Source organism: Falco naumanni, chromosome 10 (assembly GCF_017639655.2).
Source record: "Falco naumanni isolate bFalNau1 chromosome 10, bFalNau1.pat, whole genome shotgun sequence".
NCBI classification, from domain to species: domain Eukaryota; kingdom Metazoa; phylum Chordata; class Aves; order Falconiformes; family Falconidae; genus Falco; species Falco naumanni.
Window position 1 is genome coordinate 25,540,169 of NC_054063.1, and position 16,248 is coordinate 25,556,416.

General features: G+C 39.9%; 1 protein-coding gene and 1 long non-coding RNA gene across 2 annotated transcripts in view; both read right to left on the bottom strand.

Annotated features, from left to right (window-relative positions):
- Positions 1-16,248, bottom strand: part of CDH4 (cadherin 4) — a 466,523-nt gene that overhangs the window by 437,756 nt on the left and 12,519 nt on the right. The gene's annotated exons all lie outside the window — the stretch shown is intronic.
- LOC121094448 lies at positions 925-13,498 on the bottom strand. The gene is made up of 2 exons (XR_005829845.1): positions 13,037-13,498; positions 925-5,217 (listed from the first exon to the last, which is right to left on the bottom strand). It is a non-coding gene; the product is annotated as an uncharacterized LOC121094448 (long non-coding RNA).

Sequence of the window (16,248 nt, forward strand, 5' to 3'; positions counted from 1 at the left end):
GCCCCAGCCTCTTCCCTACTGCATTTTTCCTCTTTACCTCCCGTACTGAACCAGGAAGCATCGCTGCCTGCTGCCAAACCATCAGTCTGCTCCAGTGCAGGCGGCTGCATGTCAATGATGACTACAGTGATCATTAGTCCATACCTCTCTTCAAAGAATTATGTTTGGTTCAGCAAGCTTTGAGATCTCTGAATGAGAGATGCTCTAAGTAGTGCTAAGCAATTTTCTCTCCCTCAAACTAAAATGAAGCTGCTAGCTTTTCATGTCTCTTTAGGCCCCTTATTACTTGCCATTTCCCCTTAGCAATCTTCTCATTCCAAACACTGACATTCTGGCAGCCCAGCTATTTTCAGAAACTATTATCTAAGTTTGAGATTGTGAATTTTTTGCTAAGTAGTTTTTCCAGGCAAGCATTTTGCTACCTAAACTTCAGTGAACCTACAAGCAGATTCAGAGACTCAACCTACCTTTTTTTTTTTTTTTTTTTTTTTTTTGCCATAAAACAAGGAGTTAACTTCACAGTGTTGACTTCTCATTTAAGCCATTTTCTGAAGTACAGCTCTAGTTCTGAGAGTGACTTAGGCAGTTCAGTCTCAATTTTCTCAGCTCTTTTATGAAAGCTTGACAATTTTTTTCCCCCCTAACATTAAATAATACCTTCTTTGGATGTTCCTGGCTCATGTAGGGTTTTTAGATGTCTGCTGCTGATTCCAAGGTGCCCTCAATTGAGCATTCCTTGAAAAGCCTGTTAAGAATTTTGTGCTTCAAATTACTCCCATAAGAGCAACAGAACGCGTCTCCCAAATTGCTTCCAAGGCCGGAGGGTTTCTCTTGCTTCAAGATAACCCGTAAATAAGAACTTCAATCCATTATTATTTTTTTTACCTGCAAAACAAATTATGCAAAATCAACTGACACCAAAGGGAATTTTGCTAAGGACTTTATTGAGAACACACTCAGTTCCAACCCTGAGAGTCAATCATCCCTCCTGCAGCCTTAACCTCATGTTTCTTCAAAATTTACCAATGTGCTGTCAAAATAAAAGTAGCAAAATTGGAAATATTTGATTTAGAACAAAAGTGAAACATTTAATTTTCCTAAACATACAAACAAGCATGCACGAGATCAATCATTCCACATAACATTTGTCTTATTGCATGAAAATATGCAGGGTGGAAACTGCAAACAAATTATAATTATTTGGACTCCTGTTAAACAAACTAGTGAGCCTTATAATTAGTAACATAATAACTTTAAGACAAATATACCAAATAAAATAATGGGACTTCAGCACTTCTGCACATAATAATACTGACAATTTATGCTTTGTTAATTAGCTAGTTGCTTTATCAAAGTTTGGAATTCTGAACCTCAGAGTGTTGCCACCTCCTTTGACCTGAGGATTCATTCTTGATTCAAAAGACATGCAAGAGCAGAAAAGAACTTCCATCGAGTTCACCCACAGCTTCAAGACCTGCTTGTAGGGATGTTGATTGTGCAGGACAATTGATCAATAAAATTCATGTATTTCAATCCTTTCCTTCTAACACAACCCCACTAGTCCTAATTGATTTCTCTGCTTGGCTAACGACCAACTCAGATGCTCACTGCCTCGAAAACGACTGACCAACACTAGAAGGTGGTGTGGCCATGCCCAATGGATAAAAGTGATTGAAAAGAGCTAGATAAGTTATTTTTCTGATATATAACCACAGATGCAACTACTTCTATCACTCAAATCATAAGGCAAAGAATGCTTCACCAACTGACCACTGGAGTTATTAGGATTACCCATCGAAGTGCCACTTGCAAGTGTTAAAACATTCTTCACACAAGTCCACATTTAGGTGTCTTAATGTGTTGTCTTACATGGGGAAGGAAGACCAAAAAAAAGGTAAGGACCTGACACCAAGGTGTAGACAAGGAATGCTTGCAGAAGCAGTTCGGACGAGCTGAGGCAGCAGGAACAGGCTGAAGCAGAGAAGCTGCCATGTTAATCACCAACGTGCAAACAAGCGAAGGCACTCCAGGATCAAAACTCATCATATACCAAGGTCACTTCAGAGAACAGAGAAAAAGGTCCAGTGACAATCTCACATTAAAGGTCTGTAACCCCATCAGAGGAATTTACTAATGAAAATTATTTCATCCAAAGAGCTCTTTTAAGCCTAAGTAGAAATCACAGGTTTCAGCAAGTCTCCACAGAGAAGCAGAAAATTACATTTTAAAACGCTGCATAAAGCTGAAGGACTTATAAGCAATACAGGGGCCCTTAACGTGGGGTCTCACATGCACAGAGGCTATACGACATGATAGTGGGGACTTGCAGAACTGGGCTCTGGGAAAGGCTCAGTATCATTCAGCAAAGAACTTCTCAAGGAAGAGCAGGTTATTATAGCCTTTGATTGAAGTGAAAGTTCTTAGAAGTGTTTGTGCCTTTTTCATACTATCACATAGAATAACCAAGGTTGGAAGGGACATCGAAAGATCATCTGGTCCAACCTCAAAGTTTTTATTTACTGACTGCTCAGCAAATTAGTCTATGACTTTAAATAAAAACACAAGCTCTGACTTGCATCCAGAGGCACAGTTTTTGTTGGTAGAATAATTTCAGAAATGCAGATCTCAAATACAGCATTTATTTTCTCAAAGCTCAGAATTAAGAATTAGTTGACTACTGGTTTGACTTTCATTAAAATATCTTTCTTCAAAAGATCTTTAGAAAAGGCTCATCACCAGCAGGTATTATTGCCCAACTTAGTCAACTGAAGACAAAAACTCCACCTGCCAACCACACTACAAAAAACAGGTGCTCACCGCATGCACACAAAGGCTTGTGGGTTTTTTTTAAATATTAAATGAAAAAGAAAAAAGCAACATTTTTTCTACTTCTGTTTTGCTCTCCCTTCTATTACATGAAAACAATTTACCTGCTTTCAGACTCTGCCTACCATTACTTTGTTTTCACTTCATCTAAATGCAGTGAATAATCTTGGTCACGACTACAGAGACAAAAGCTAAGAGAATTCAATAGTTGTTCCACGCAGCCACAAGATGTTGGTGACACCTGTAACGTAAAGAATGCAACCACATACTGAAAGTCAACCTGCTTCATTCACAGACCCTAACGCACCAGCCTCCCAAACCCACTTTATTCATTTTTTTTAGTAATTGCACCAGTTTTCTGGACAAATACATAATGTCATAAGAACAGATCTATACTGACAACCAAGGCCAACTGTATAACGCTCGTCTAAGTGGCAATGAGATTCATTAATTAGGTTGCTGCTTTAGAGTGTTGTTCCCCTGCAGCTATATTCTGCTCAAGGGTATTTTCAATAGTATTGAATAGATGAAGCAATTACTAAGCAAAATCCACTAACTGATGGCCAGTGTCAGATTCCTCAGGCCATACTTTGAAAGGGTGTGTATATATATATTTACTTGATCAAGTGAATGAATTTAGAGGAAAAAAGAAAAGCAAACAAGAATCCCCAGTGAGACAGCTTATGTGTTCTTCACTTTTAGGGGTGTGATCTTTAAAACAAAGCTTCCCATTCCGCAGACATAATGCTGCAGACACAATTAAGATGTAGAAAGGCTAGCTACAGGATACCTAGCTGCCTGATTGCACATGCAAATCAGGTTGGTTGTGATCTAGAGGCACATACTTACTCTCACAATTAATGGCAGGCAAAGAGCTTTATCTACAGTTATTTGCCCTCTTTACTGACAGCACTATAAGCAACTTGTAAAAATAATAAAAGCTTGAGTCCAGCTAAGTGTTTCCTGTTCTGGTATCTGACTTACATGCTACTTACTGGTTTATTCCTGTAATGTCATTTTTATAAGATGACATATCCCTGAGCATTGAAGTTAAATAAACACAGCACAAATATTTTGGCTTTACTGTAAACGTGTGGAAAGATTTTCTTCTTGTGAATTGCTGGCATGGTTTTTCTTCCCATTTTGCTGCCTCAGTTACTATGATGTTTAGATTGTGACTCATTAAAGTCAGGAGCAAAAGTATTATTTTGAAAGTTTAGGATATCTGTAATTCTAACTGATCTTCCACCTGGCATTAAATCTTCAAAGAATGTTAGAAAGTGTCTTAAAAACTTGAGATGCCTGACTGTATACAGAGGAGGAACAGATGCACCTCTATAATTTGCCCATAAATAAGTAAAAATGAAGCCATCAGCTACTCAGCGATACTTGCATGCAAGCAGGCAAACATCTTTTTTTCCACTTGTTTTTCACAGTTTTAAACATCTTCTGAACCAGACCTTACAGGGTGTCATTAAAAAGCTTTAAACACTGATGTGTTTGTTTTTAGAAACTTACTGTGCGGAAGTGCCATCTCATAACTCTCATCCTTAAATAAAACCTTTCGCCACTGCCCTTGGCCTCCAAATTCTGTGAGACCCATATACGGCAGTAAAACACACACGCACAAAATACATAACTTCTGTTCCCAGAAATAGCGAACACTCAGTCTGGAAAAGCTTCCTTTCAGGTCACAGCAAGTCAACTGCTGAAAAGACGTTAACATAAATTAAACTGTTCCTGAAACCCAGCAGACCCTTAACTGAGTTCTCCTGGTCTGTGTTCCCCCCCTGCCTCCCCTTTTTGGTTTCCGATTTTAGGCATGCCTTGGAGCAGAAGCGTACACCCTTCTCCAAGCATTCACCTAGCTGAGCAACAAAGGGAAAGAGGAGAAAATTGACAAATTTGACAGACATTTGGCTAGTTTTTAATGGAGACAAGTTTCAATAGACAGATCTAAAAATCAAGTTTTGGCCAGTCCAATACCACTTAGAGCATTCAACTTGGAAACTTCCTCTTGTTCTTTACAGATTAAATAAGTAAGTATTTAGGAATTCATTTATAAGACACTGAGCCCACTCCCTCTTCTTCCAAATGATTTGATCTATTCATCTAAACAGTAAAACACGACTACTGACACAGCAGGAAAAGTGGACTAAAGGACATGAATTTAACGAAAATTCTTCAAAGTAACGTGGGTAGAAACAACACACAATTTGTGACTTGTGAATTCCAAGTAAGTTAGCTACAGAAGCACAGGTGAGGAATTCATGTAGTAGGAAATCCTTCAGGCTGATGAGGTTCCCAAGCTTGAGAGAAGTATGTCTGGGTAGGTGACCAGATGGGGTATCACGCTGATGCTTTGATCTTTTCAGTAGGCTGTGCTGGTTTCTGTAATGAGCCAGAACATTGTCATTTGAATTACACTTCTATGAAGCAATCCTTTCATTCCCTTATCTAAAAGGAACAGAATGAAAAGAAACAAAGAAATCAGCTGGTTTCTGACTAAAGATTTTCAGTGCAAATTATTAAGCTGAGAATGGAGTAAGATGTACATCAGTGGCTGACAGCACACGAGCTCCTGCACCGTACCGTAGTATTTCCCCGTTATCCTGTCACGATTCCGGCAGACTTTTTTCCATTTCTCTTGGCATTTTCTAGTCCTCCCTCAATGCACAATGAGACTGAAAACCTTCAGTGCTGCAGCACCAGCCACACTGATCTCTGCAGCGTCACCTGTGCTCTCTGTCTAAAGGCCTAAAGACCTTTGGTATGAAGGCCATCCATGCATGTGATCACTGCCTCCTGCCTGCATCCAGATACATGTATGCTTCCAGTTCTCTTTTATTACTTTCTCCCATTCACAGACAATCAACCTTGAGGAGCCCTCTTTCTCAATTATTCAAATCTAGCAACCGCTTTTCTTCTGCCTCACAGCCCTTGCTGAAAGAAAACAAGTCTTTACAGACAACAACAATGATACCAAAAAAAAAACCCCAAAACAACAAACCCACCCACAACAAACACCCCCAAACAAAAAATACCACCAAAACCAAAAAAACAACACACCAAAAATTTCTGGACAGACTTCCCTATCACCCTGCTCTAAAACAATGTCTGAGCAGGAGACTGAACAGCTACCTAAAGGCATCTCTTATTTGCTTTATTCATTACTCACTCCAAGATATAAGCTAAGAGAATCCACACATGGCCAGGATCCCACTGTGCTAGATGCTTTATAAACTCAGGTCAGGGAAATAGTGATCTCCATCTCAAAAGATTATTTGCAATCTAATGAAAGGCAGAGAGGTAGATACAGAGGAAGACAAGGACACACTGAACCAGCACTAGTCAACATGTAAGAACACGAACAATACACATTTGGTTTGTGGGTTGGAGTTTTTATTTTTATTTGAAGATACTCATTTCTGTCACATCCTAAAAAACCCTCATACTAAGTCATCGCATGTACATCTGAAAGTGAGCAGGATGTCTAATACCTGAAAGCCATTCATCGACACTTTGCCACCACCTAGGTTATACAAAAGTCCTCACACTACAATATAGAATCTCTCTCGAATCTCTATTTGAGAAATAGTTACAAGCATTATTCCCCTCCTTCTATATGCTTTGATCAAGGAGACTTAAGAAGTATGTTCTACCACGCTTTGATTCCACTTGAGGGTTTTTTTGTTGTTTAAAGTAGTGAATAAAGATGACAGGCAAACAGTCTAATTAGCACAAATATCTTGTTTCTTGAAACTTCTGGCAATTTTTAAACATCTATCGCTCAGTATTATTACGATACTCTCCATTACCAACACTGAGCTAGCGTGGACCTTTCTTCTGCCACAACAGCAGCTTTCTCGCCCATTTGCACCAGGAAACAAGGTACTCACGCCTGCATCGTCCCTGAGCTGCCACGTGAGAGGCCCCCGGAGCCCAAGGGCAGCAGGACCCCTGGCCACTCTCACCTGTCGCACACATTCCACAGGGTCAACGGATTATACGTGGCTAAAGCACATCTGTTGGCCATCACTCAATCCCCACTTGCAAGGCTCAAGGGTCAAAGCATACTTCATTTCACTGGGTGGCTGCCTCCAGCGGCACGTCCCCCACCTGTCGGAAAACACATCAGGGCTCTCACTCAAACTCAAGGATTTCTGTTCTCCATCAAACTCCTGTTATTCCCTTCTCCGGTAAGGAAACAACAATCACCAAGCCAGACCACAACCAACCCCTGTGGATCAGCAGGACTTTATGACAAAAAGTTTCCTACATTTGGCTAAGCATATGTTGAAATGAATCATGGCAAACTTTATTAATGTATAAAAGACGTCGCTGCTGGAATGCCTCAGCCCGAGGCGTAAGGTGGCAGAGCCCTCGCAGCATCAAGCACTTGCGATAATTGAAGTCTGAAAATATTTCACAGGCAGCTGAAATACCAATTTATATTTAAGGAAGATACTGAATTACCACAGATCACACACAAAAAAAGGGTGACTAGAGCAACACTCGTGTATTTTGTTATTGGACTCTAAGCTTAGCATTTGATGAAGAGCCATCTAGTTTTAACCTAGATAAGTTGGAAAGATTATTCATCTAATGTATTCTCTGGAAGACTGCAGCTCCAGTGCTAATAAGGGAATTTAATTAGATGGACAAGCCTTGACAGCAATCCGTTTCCAATACACTTAGTATTGAAATAGGCCTGGGTGTTCCAAGATTTATAGAAGAAATCCACTATTCGAGTTAATGTGGAAAAATATCTGAAAGTTTTGACTACCCAAGATGTAGGCTCTTGTTTTTCTGACTTTGTGACATACAGCGCATTACAATTACACCAACTGCACAGATGAAACCCATGTTCCAAATACATATGCTATAAAATTTGAGTAGAATTGATTTTGCCCTCGGCATTAGTAAATCTCATGAATTCCCTGGAAATCAGCCCAGGACAACAGACCATTCAGAACACCAGTGCTTCCAAGCAGGACACCAACCGCTTCGCCCTCCTACGGCAGCACCCAAAGCCCCAGGAAAGCCGCTGTGCACAAGGGTATGGTATGAACACGAAACGCAATCTCTTTCAGTTTATGTACAATTGAAAAAGACATGCACACACATGAAATCCACAGAGAAAAAAAAAGCACAAAGGCTAGTACTTTCTAAAATTGTAGAGGGAACAAGCCTGCCAGCAGGCTGATGAAACACTTGAGATAAAGTAGCATAATCAATAACAATGCTGCACCTTTAAAAACCAGCAAGTACAACGCGATCAATTCATATCTCGGTGAAGTAGCGTAATAAAAATCTGCAACTACAATAAGCTAATTTAATGATACTTTATCAAGCGCTCACATTTTCAAATACTGTTGTTCACGGCAGAATGAAGCCTGTGTAAAAATATGTCATGAGTCAATATGGCATTCTACTGAAGAGAAAAGACCCACATCATTAAAATCTTAAGTAAGCCTTCATTAAATAAAATACATGAAATTAGCTCCTTCAAAAGAATTTAATTAGTCAACACATTCAGGTTAAACTCACAATCTGCCATTGTGGGTTTTTTAAGCCATTCATTTTCTTAAAGCTTTGTCCTAAGAAGGATTTTTTTTATTGTTATTATTTTTATAATACCGTTAGAAACCACGGTGCCTTTATGAAAAGGACAAAGTATCCCTTGCAAGCAGTAAGACACATTTTCATTGCTCATGTATATAGAGCGCTGCCTTGTTAAGGCAATTTCAATCATTTTACGCATCTTCATTAAGTCAGAGATACGGTTCAGCTTTTCACAGAGAGAAACCTCAACAGCTGCAGAGAAAAGGAGGGACAACAGATTCTTAAACAGAAAAGAGGAATTACCAGTTATCTAGCTTGAAATGAAACCTCTGGGAAGCCCCATCTGCAGTCTCAGTCATTACAAATCACAATAATTATGTGAGCTCCCAGCCCATATATAAAATTTCAATACCTATGAAAAGCTGCAATACTGCAATGTCCACAACACAAAAACATTGCCAGCTCATTTTGCGAAGCTTCAGGCTACTTGTAACACCGAGAGAAGATGAATCAATAAAATGTTATCAGTAAAACAGTTTGATTCCTGCACAGTTAAGCGCATGGCCACTTCTATATTTCAATACCCTCAGGTCAATATAATTTTACACAGTTACCCAATTCTCAGCAGCAAAATGATACTGGTGGATGTTTCAGATATTCTAAAGCACTTTTTTCTACATGGGGGATTAAAAAAAAAAGGGGGGGGGGAGGGGGGTGAAATCACTTGTTTCTTATCTGGTTCAAAAACTCACATCTTTAGCACAGTCTTAAGTGCTAGCAGCTCTTCACCCCAGCTCCAGTAAATTAAGTTACTCTGAATAGTTCACTCTGCCAAATCCTACACGTCCTATTCACCCCACGCTTAAATAGAAGTTTGGGAAGGAAAGCAAGTCAAATCTGGATTTGGCCTTTCATTTAACGTAAATGTGAGACATAAAATAAGATGTAATTTCTGGCTGCTCAAGAAAATCAGGCTGTTTAAGCAAACTGAACTATTCACCAATAAATTCTGCTAGGCTACTCACCACAACTGAGGAAACTGTAAATGCTGCTGACAAAGACTAACTGCATAGTTAAAACAACATTTTGCCCCATATCCAGATAATTCTTCACGCACACTCTTAATTTCCAGCTTCCCACCTGGGTATGCAGTAAAATAATGCCTCAGGTTAATCACATACCTCCAGAGAACTGCATTTTTTTGCATAAATAAGAGCAACAAGTATACCTCCAGACCTGAGGAAGTAATAATAATCGTCGTTTGTAAGAAACAACAGTGCTCCAGAGACGGGGAACATTCACAAGGAATCTCCTTCTAGTCGCAAGTCCACTTTCCTTGATTTAATTTGACAACGTCCTAATGAAATAGTATAAGCCTATTACTGCACCAGTCTCAGGCACCGTGAAGTCAAAGACAACTGACTTCAGCAAGACAGGACAGTAGTTCCAAAAAGGCAAAAATACTAAATTTTTATTTTTTGATTTCACTACAAACTGTGAAGCATTTCCTTCTTTAACTCCTGCACTAGAGAACAGACAAAGAAATAGCAGCTCACTCAAAGGCATAAAGCACTTTTCACTTTTTTATTGTAATACAGACTGCTTATTCCTGTATTCAGTTCTTAAAAAAGTAAAAAACATTTTAAAAATTAGAATGTCCATAACACAGAGTCTACTCTCCTGCCATAGCTCTTTTAAAAGGTTTGGTTTCCTTAAATACTTAAAGAACATTGGAAACAGCTGAGGGGCAAACCCCCCTGGTATATATGTCACAATTCCCTCACCACATTTCTGTTATTAGGAAATTAATGCATTTCTAGCACTAAGTTTTCGTAGTCTGAAAATCAGCAGGAAAGGCCTGATGGCCAGGAAATAAAGCACACATTTATGGAAAGACAAAGCTGCACTAACCCATTAATTTTTGTATTTTGTTATACCACCAACACTGTTCTCGTAACTTTCTTCTGAACAAGTTTCATAATTACAGATTCCCAGACGGTAAAGCTTAAGTGATCTCCATACTCTGCTTTCCTCTTAAACAACCAGCCAAACCACCACGGATACACACAGAACAAGCAGCCTGTCTATTTTACTAGAAGACTGAGCTCATGAAAATCCAACTGCATCAGTCCTTCTTTTATTATTCTTTCAAACTCCTAAAGCGAGTAACTTCCTTGAGCTTGGCTAGAGCCTTCTGAATAGAAATTCCACTGGGGAAAGAAGTTTTAGATTAACAGCACAATACATTCAGAAATCAATAGATAAACCCTTGGCTTGGCAACACTACCTGACACCATGAGACTGAACTAGGTCTCAGAAAAACAGAACAAACCGCTCAGAAACCACTTTCCTAATCTGTCTGCTTTTTTTTTTTTGGCATTGAAACCAGCAACATGAACTTCACCTCTGTGTCACATGCAGGGAATTACTGTTTGAAAAAACCTTCTGATTCAATAATACTTTCTAACTGTAGAAATACATCCGTCTTTGCATGAAAACCAGGAGGGTTTGTTTGGTGGTGCTTTTATTTTTAAACTACAGAGATAAAGCTGAAAAGCAGTCAGGCCACTCAAAGATACCACGTGTACGAGGTGCCCACCCTCCTGATGTAATGCAAGCACCTTCAAGTGAGAAAACGATGTGATCAGACACTCACATGAGGGAGAAGAGAGTGAAACTTCTAAATGTATTGTGAAAATTCTTCAAGACTGGTCTCAACTTCCCTCAAACGCCTGGCTTAGACAACATCGGCTTAGATTGATCTCTATGCTGGAAGCAGGATGGCTTTCACTTTTTGATCTGTACGACCTTTTCTCCGCTCATTAACAGTGCTGCTTAGTGTTCCTTTCTCCATTCACCAGAGTCCTTTTTGGATGGATCACACGCACTGGAGGGGAGAGGGTGAAGGGAGCAACACCCACGCTCCACCAAAGAAAGCCGGAGCGATTTTGCTATGAGCTGCAATGGTGAAGCTCAACTGGAGAGCACAGCGGAGCTGGCTATGCTTCTTAAATACACAAAGCCAGTAGCTGTCAGTGAGCAGAAGACATGCTTTTGCCACTACCCATGTGCCTATTATAATAGTCTCAGACATCCCACATCTCAGCTCCGTAGGATGTCAGCAAGACACAGCTCACCACAAAGTGCATCCCACTGCTTCACCCCTTGGTTGAATTACAAACCCACTCAGACTAGACAAGAAACATCCATATACCAAGGCACAAAAGGAAATGGATTTCCCAAAATTTTGGTAAGTCACTCAAACAGCTCTAATGGCACAACCTCCCAAACTCAGGCAGGATGCTTCACTGGTGCTACCGTTGTGTGATTTTCATTACAAACTTACATTCATTATTTATTATCCTGTAATTCTGTATGGCAAATGTAAAGAAACGTTGCCATGACAAACACACATGGTGTTTTCATACTAACCTCATCCCCATGATAACCCTTCCTTCCTTAACAGAACCCCGTTTTATTACATCTCAACTAAACAACCAAAATATTTTCAGCACTGCTGACAGTAGTTTTATAAAGGGACAGATCGCCAAATCTAAAAATCCTCTGCAGGAAAGCAGACGAGCTTTACGCACAGCCAGACTTCTCAGATGCCATGGGCTAGGATACCATGTTATAAGGCTGTAAAACTATGGCCTGTGGCTCCAGTCCAGCCTGCAGAGTAATTTAATCTAGCTCACAAAGAAATCAGGAAAATGGCCTCTGCTGTGCTGAATCAGCAGTGCTGGAAGCCGTGCCACCCTCGATCAGCTAGTAAGAGCGCTCTTTGTCTGCAGTGCCAACTCTGTGTAGAGCAACTATTGGGCAAAAGAAAAGACCAGCAGGAATATTATGCGCCAGATTTTCAGTAGATGTAAGTCAGAACAGTTCCAATGACTTCAGGAGTTGCACTGATTTACATCATTTCAGGATTATAAGGATTTACTTCCCCTGGAAGTTTCACTTCTCTTTTTTTGTCTTTTAATTAAAAGAATGGTGTAGACTTGGCAGCAGTACGAGTCTTCAACAGGCTAAGATTTGGGAAGGATCTTGAAAAAGTTTTGTAAAGCTCAGTGAAAGGCAGTAAGCCAGCTTTAGTTTAAAAAAGATACAGTGGTTAAATTAAAATTCACAAGATGTATATAAGTTCTGATCTATACATGAGTAAGTATATACTTTCACTCTTTACACTTGAGCTCCCTTAATATAACAATGGTAAAAGAACAGCAATCAACAAAAACTTTGTTCAGTCTGGTTATACATCATGAAAAACTATCAGCACAGATGTTATCCCTATTTATGAGTCATGACTAGGGCCAAAACAAATGCCATGCATTACTTCATTTTACTTTTTTTTTCTCCTAAGTGCCAAAAAAATCACTGCCATCAGAAATAGGAAAAAAACACACAACTGGAAAAAACACGGGGTACTGCTCATCAGGAAGAAAGCCAACTAGGGCAAAGTTTGGGTTGTTCCAATTTCCAAATAAACTCGTAACTACGACATCGCGTCTCTGTGACCTCAGAGCAGTTTCTGTTGCTTATCTGCTCACGTCTCAAAGAAAGATCCACAATAAAATAAAATAAAAAAAAAAACAACTTTTGTCCAAGAGAGTGCCTAACGCAACCCTCAGAAATGTGCACATACCTCTTTTGTTTCCCATAGGTGACCACGATGGGGAAAGAACAGAAGGAAAGTGAGAATCATACCGGTGCTTCAGCTCCCTAAATGGGCAACAGATTTATGCTTGAAGACTGCAAGTGAGCAGAACCTGTAGGCATGGCCATGTGAAAAACTACATGCAGTTCCTCTTCACCCCGTTCCTGCGGACAGTGACCCACTATCAAGCCAGCTGAGCCTTGAGAAACACTTAGAATTAGTCACAAAATAAATAGGACGTTGTTTACTAGCGCAATTCAGCTGATGGGTTACACAAGAACTGAAAAATAAACTGTTTCAAAAGCCACCTAACAAAAGAAAAGCTTAAGCCAAAATGCCTCTATATTCAAGAAATGTAGCCTCGTTCCATCATATCTTTTTCAGTACCTGCCTCTGAACAGGTCAGTGTTAAATCTCCTGCTTCCAATGAGTCCAATTTAAAAGTGTTCTTCAAAGGCTTCTGCAATTTTAGGAGTATTAAATTTTATACCTCCTAAGCTATTTATTAGCTGGGGAAGTACTTAATTGACATTCACCAGATATTAACTTTTTTTGAGCATGTGTTACTGCTTTTGGTGTATAACCTTGAGCTTCCCCCCACTTTTTTTTTTTCTTGTTTTTCAGGACAGCTTTCCTAAGAACACTAGGTTTCTTGGTGTGTGGATTCTGTACAAATTTATCCTGGAGGTGCAGACAGATACACTGCAATGACAGACTGTTCACAAGGGACCCCAGTGCAAAAGAAAGGTTGAAAAAAAACACTCAGAATGTTAATAAACTGTTGCAGAAATTTAGTCTTCTCTTTAGGTCTCCATAATACACACCACTTCTGGAGTTGTCCAGACCCAACAAGAACCATGACCCAGCAGGTCTGGGGAGTAACCAAGCCTCTGAGCACTCAGCATTCCACAGCTCTCCTTCCCACCCACCCCTAATTTCTTTTTTTATCTATTTTTTTTTTTTCAGAAGCAACCCCACTCCACAGATGTTAAACTCTCCCTCTTAGAGTTGCATTGCCTAAGAATACTACTGCTGCATGCACAGAACTTTGCTTCGTCATCATGTCTTCCCAGGCAATGAAACTTGCTATATTATTATAAAGGTAAAACCAGCTGTGCCACTATTGCTCGGTTCTGCTGCTATTTAACAGGATACCACCAACATTATGCCTCAATTCACAGTAGAAAGGGAGAATAAAATTTTGTTTTATTGAAAATACTTGGAAAACTCATTCCAGTAAAATGCATCTTCCGCACTGAGCTTTGCCAAACCACCACAGTTATTTCACCATGCTTAGAAATCCCCACAAAGACTCATGCAACGGGTATTCAGTGTTCGTTAAGGGATTAAACCTCTACTTTATGCCTGACATAAAACCCAACATTTCTGACTGCCCACTGCCCCACACAGCCCTTCTACACAGGTTTCTTCCCATCAGGAGGCATCAAAACCATTCGATATGATTAGAGTTGCTTGCTTGTTAACAGATATACCAACCAGTCTTTTAACTTTTAATTTATCTTATGTCTCAAACTCCAGGCAAACAAAAAGAAAAAAAAAAATCTCTTTCAGTAAACTTTGCACAGAGATAATCAATCTACTATTCAGTTATTTGAACAAGCATCTAGAGTTTAGCGATCTAGAGATCATTAAACTCCTCCTGATGAGGGTGTCTTGTAGTTCAAACACAGCATAAGCAAATCTTTGGGTTCAATCCAAACATTTTTGACAGCTGCCATCCTTGAAGTTTTTGTCTTGCCATGACCTATAGTTTCTCCTTTGTCTAAGCAACCATACACATTTTTCTTCATCCTCAGCCTGTCCCTTCTCTCCACAGGAGAGGAAAAACCCAACCTACATGAAATATCCTTTATTTTTATTTTTTTTTTTAAATGCCATTTACCCCCCGTTTTTTTATCCTCTACAGAGGGTCAAAAGACAAGAGGGCACTGAATCCATTGAAAAATGTCCAGAAGCCCATGAAAAAAAAATAAAAAATGAAAGTATACTTCACTCAATTCAGGCACAACATAAAAAGTATTTAAAGCTTCTGGAGATGAGCAAAACAGTTCTCTTTCATGTGTAATAGTGTAAACCTTCGGTTTTGAAGGGAGCGAAGCAACCATCCAGCAATAATTAGGCTCCCAAAAGTCAAGTAGCAAGGCATACAGGACCTGAAACGATGACTTTTTCTGATTCCCCAGGGAAGCACTTTCACTGGGGGGCGAACACTGGAAATCCACTAGCTCTGCTTTCTTTTGCCCCCTGAAGGGAGATGCTCCAGAATCAGATCTTAGCAGCAGAGGGAGTCTGGTTCTCTTAACAGAGATCAGCATGCATCTGGCTTTCTTCAGTTACCAAAAACACACAGGCATGACAGGCAAAATTAAATATTTTTACTGTTTAGTATCTCTGTGTAAGTGTGGTCTAGGCCTTCTAATAAGCTCTACAAATAATATACATATAATAAAAACAGGCAGTGCAATACCCAATTGTTTTGTGTGGAGCAAACACCTGGCTTTCAACACATTACAAGACCAGACAGATCACAGGATGGGGAAGGCGCCACAGCAAAGGTCAAAACCCTCAACCATCAGGACAGCAAAAACAGACTACACCAAGGAGCCCACACCCCACATACAGGTCCAACGCTTTGCTACTTCAGCTTTAATTTAGCCCTGTTCTTCTAGCTTACATTGGGATTAGGAACAGCTCCTTCAATAAAAATGTCCTCTGCTGAGCAGAGCCCACCAGCGTGGGAGGCCAGCCCAAAAGGCATGCCCAGTAGCCTGGGAACACGCCTCTGGTGCCGGCCAGCAGTTCAGCTGGGGCATTTAAAGAACCCTACAAATCCAGTGTGTCCAATACTGGACCGATTGGAAGCAGACCTTCCCCACCAACAGTAACAGCATTTTGTTTAACTAACGTGAACCTCTCCCAGGCTTTTAATCTGGAATGTTTCTAGATGGTGAAAATTTAAAGATCCCAGTGTTTGTAACTCTCATAAAAGGCAGGAAAGGTACTAACAAACGAAGACATTTGGATTTATGTTCCTATGGGTCCCAGGCATACAACATCAAGACATAAAAGGCTTGGACTACAAGCCACTATTTTAAACATTAGTTATTTCAGCACCCACAGCATAATAAGTTTTAATGTTTCATGGTCAAAGCAGAAGGCTCTATCACATGGGCTCTGCA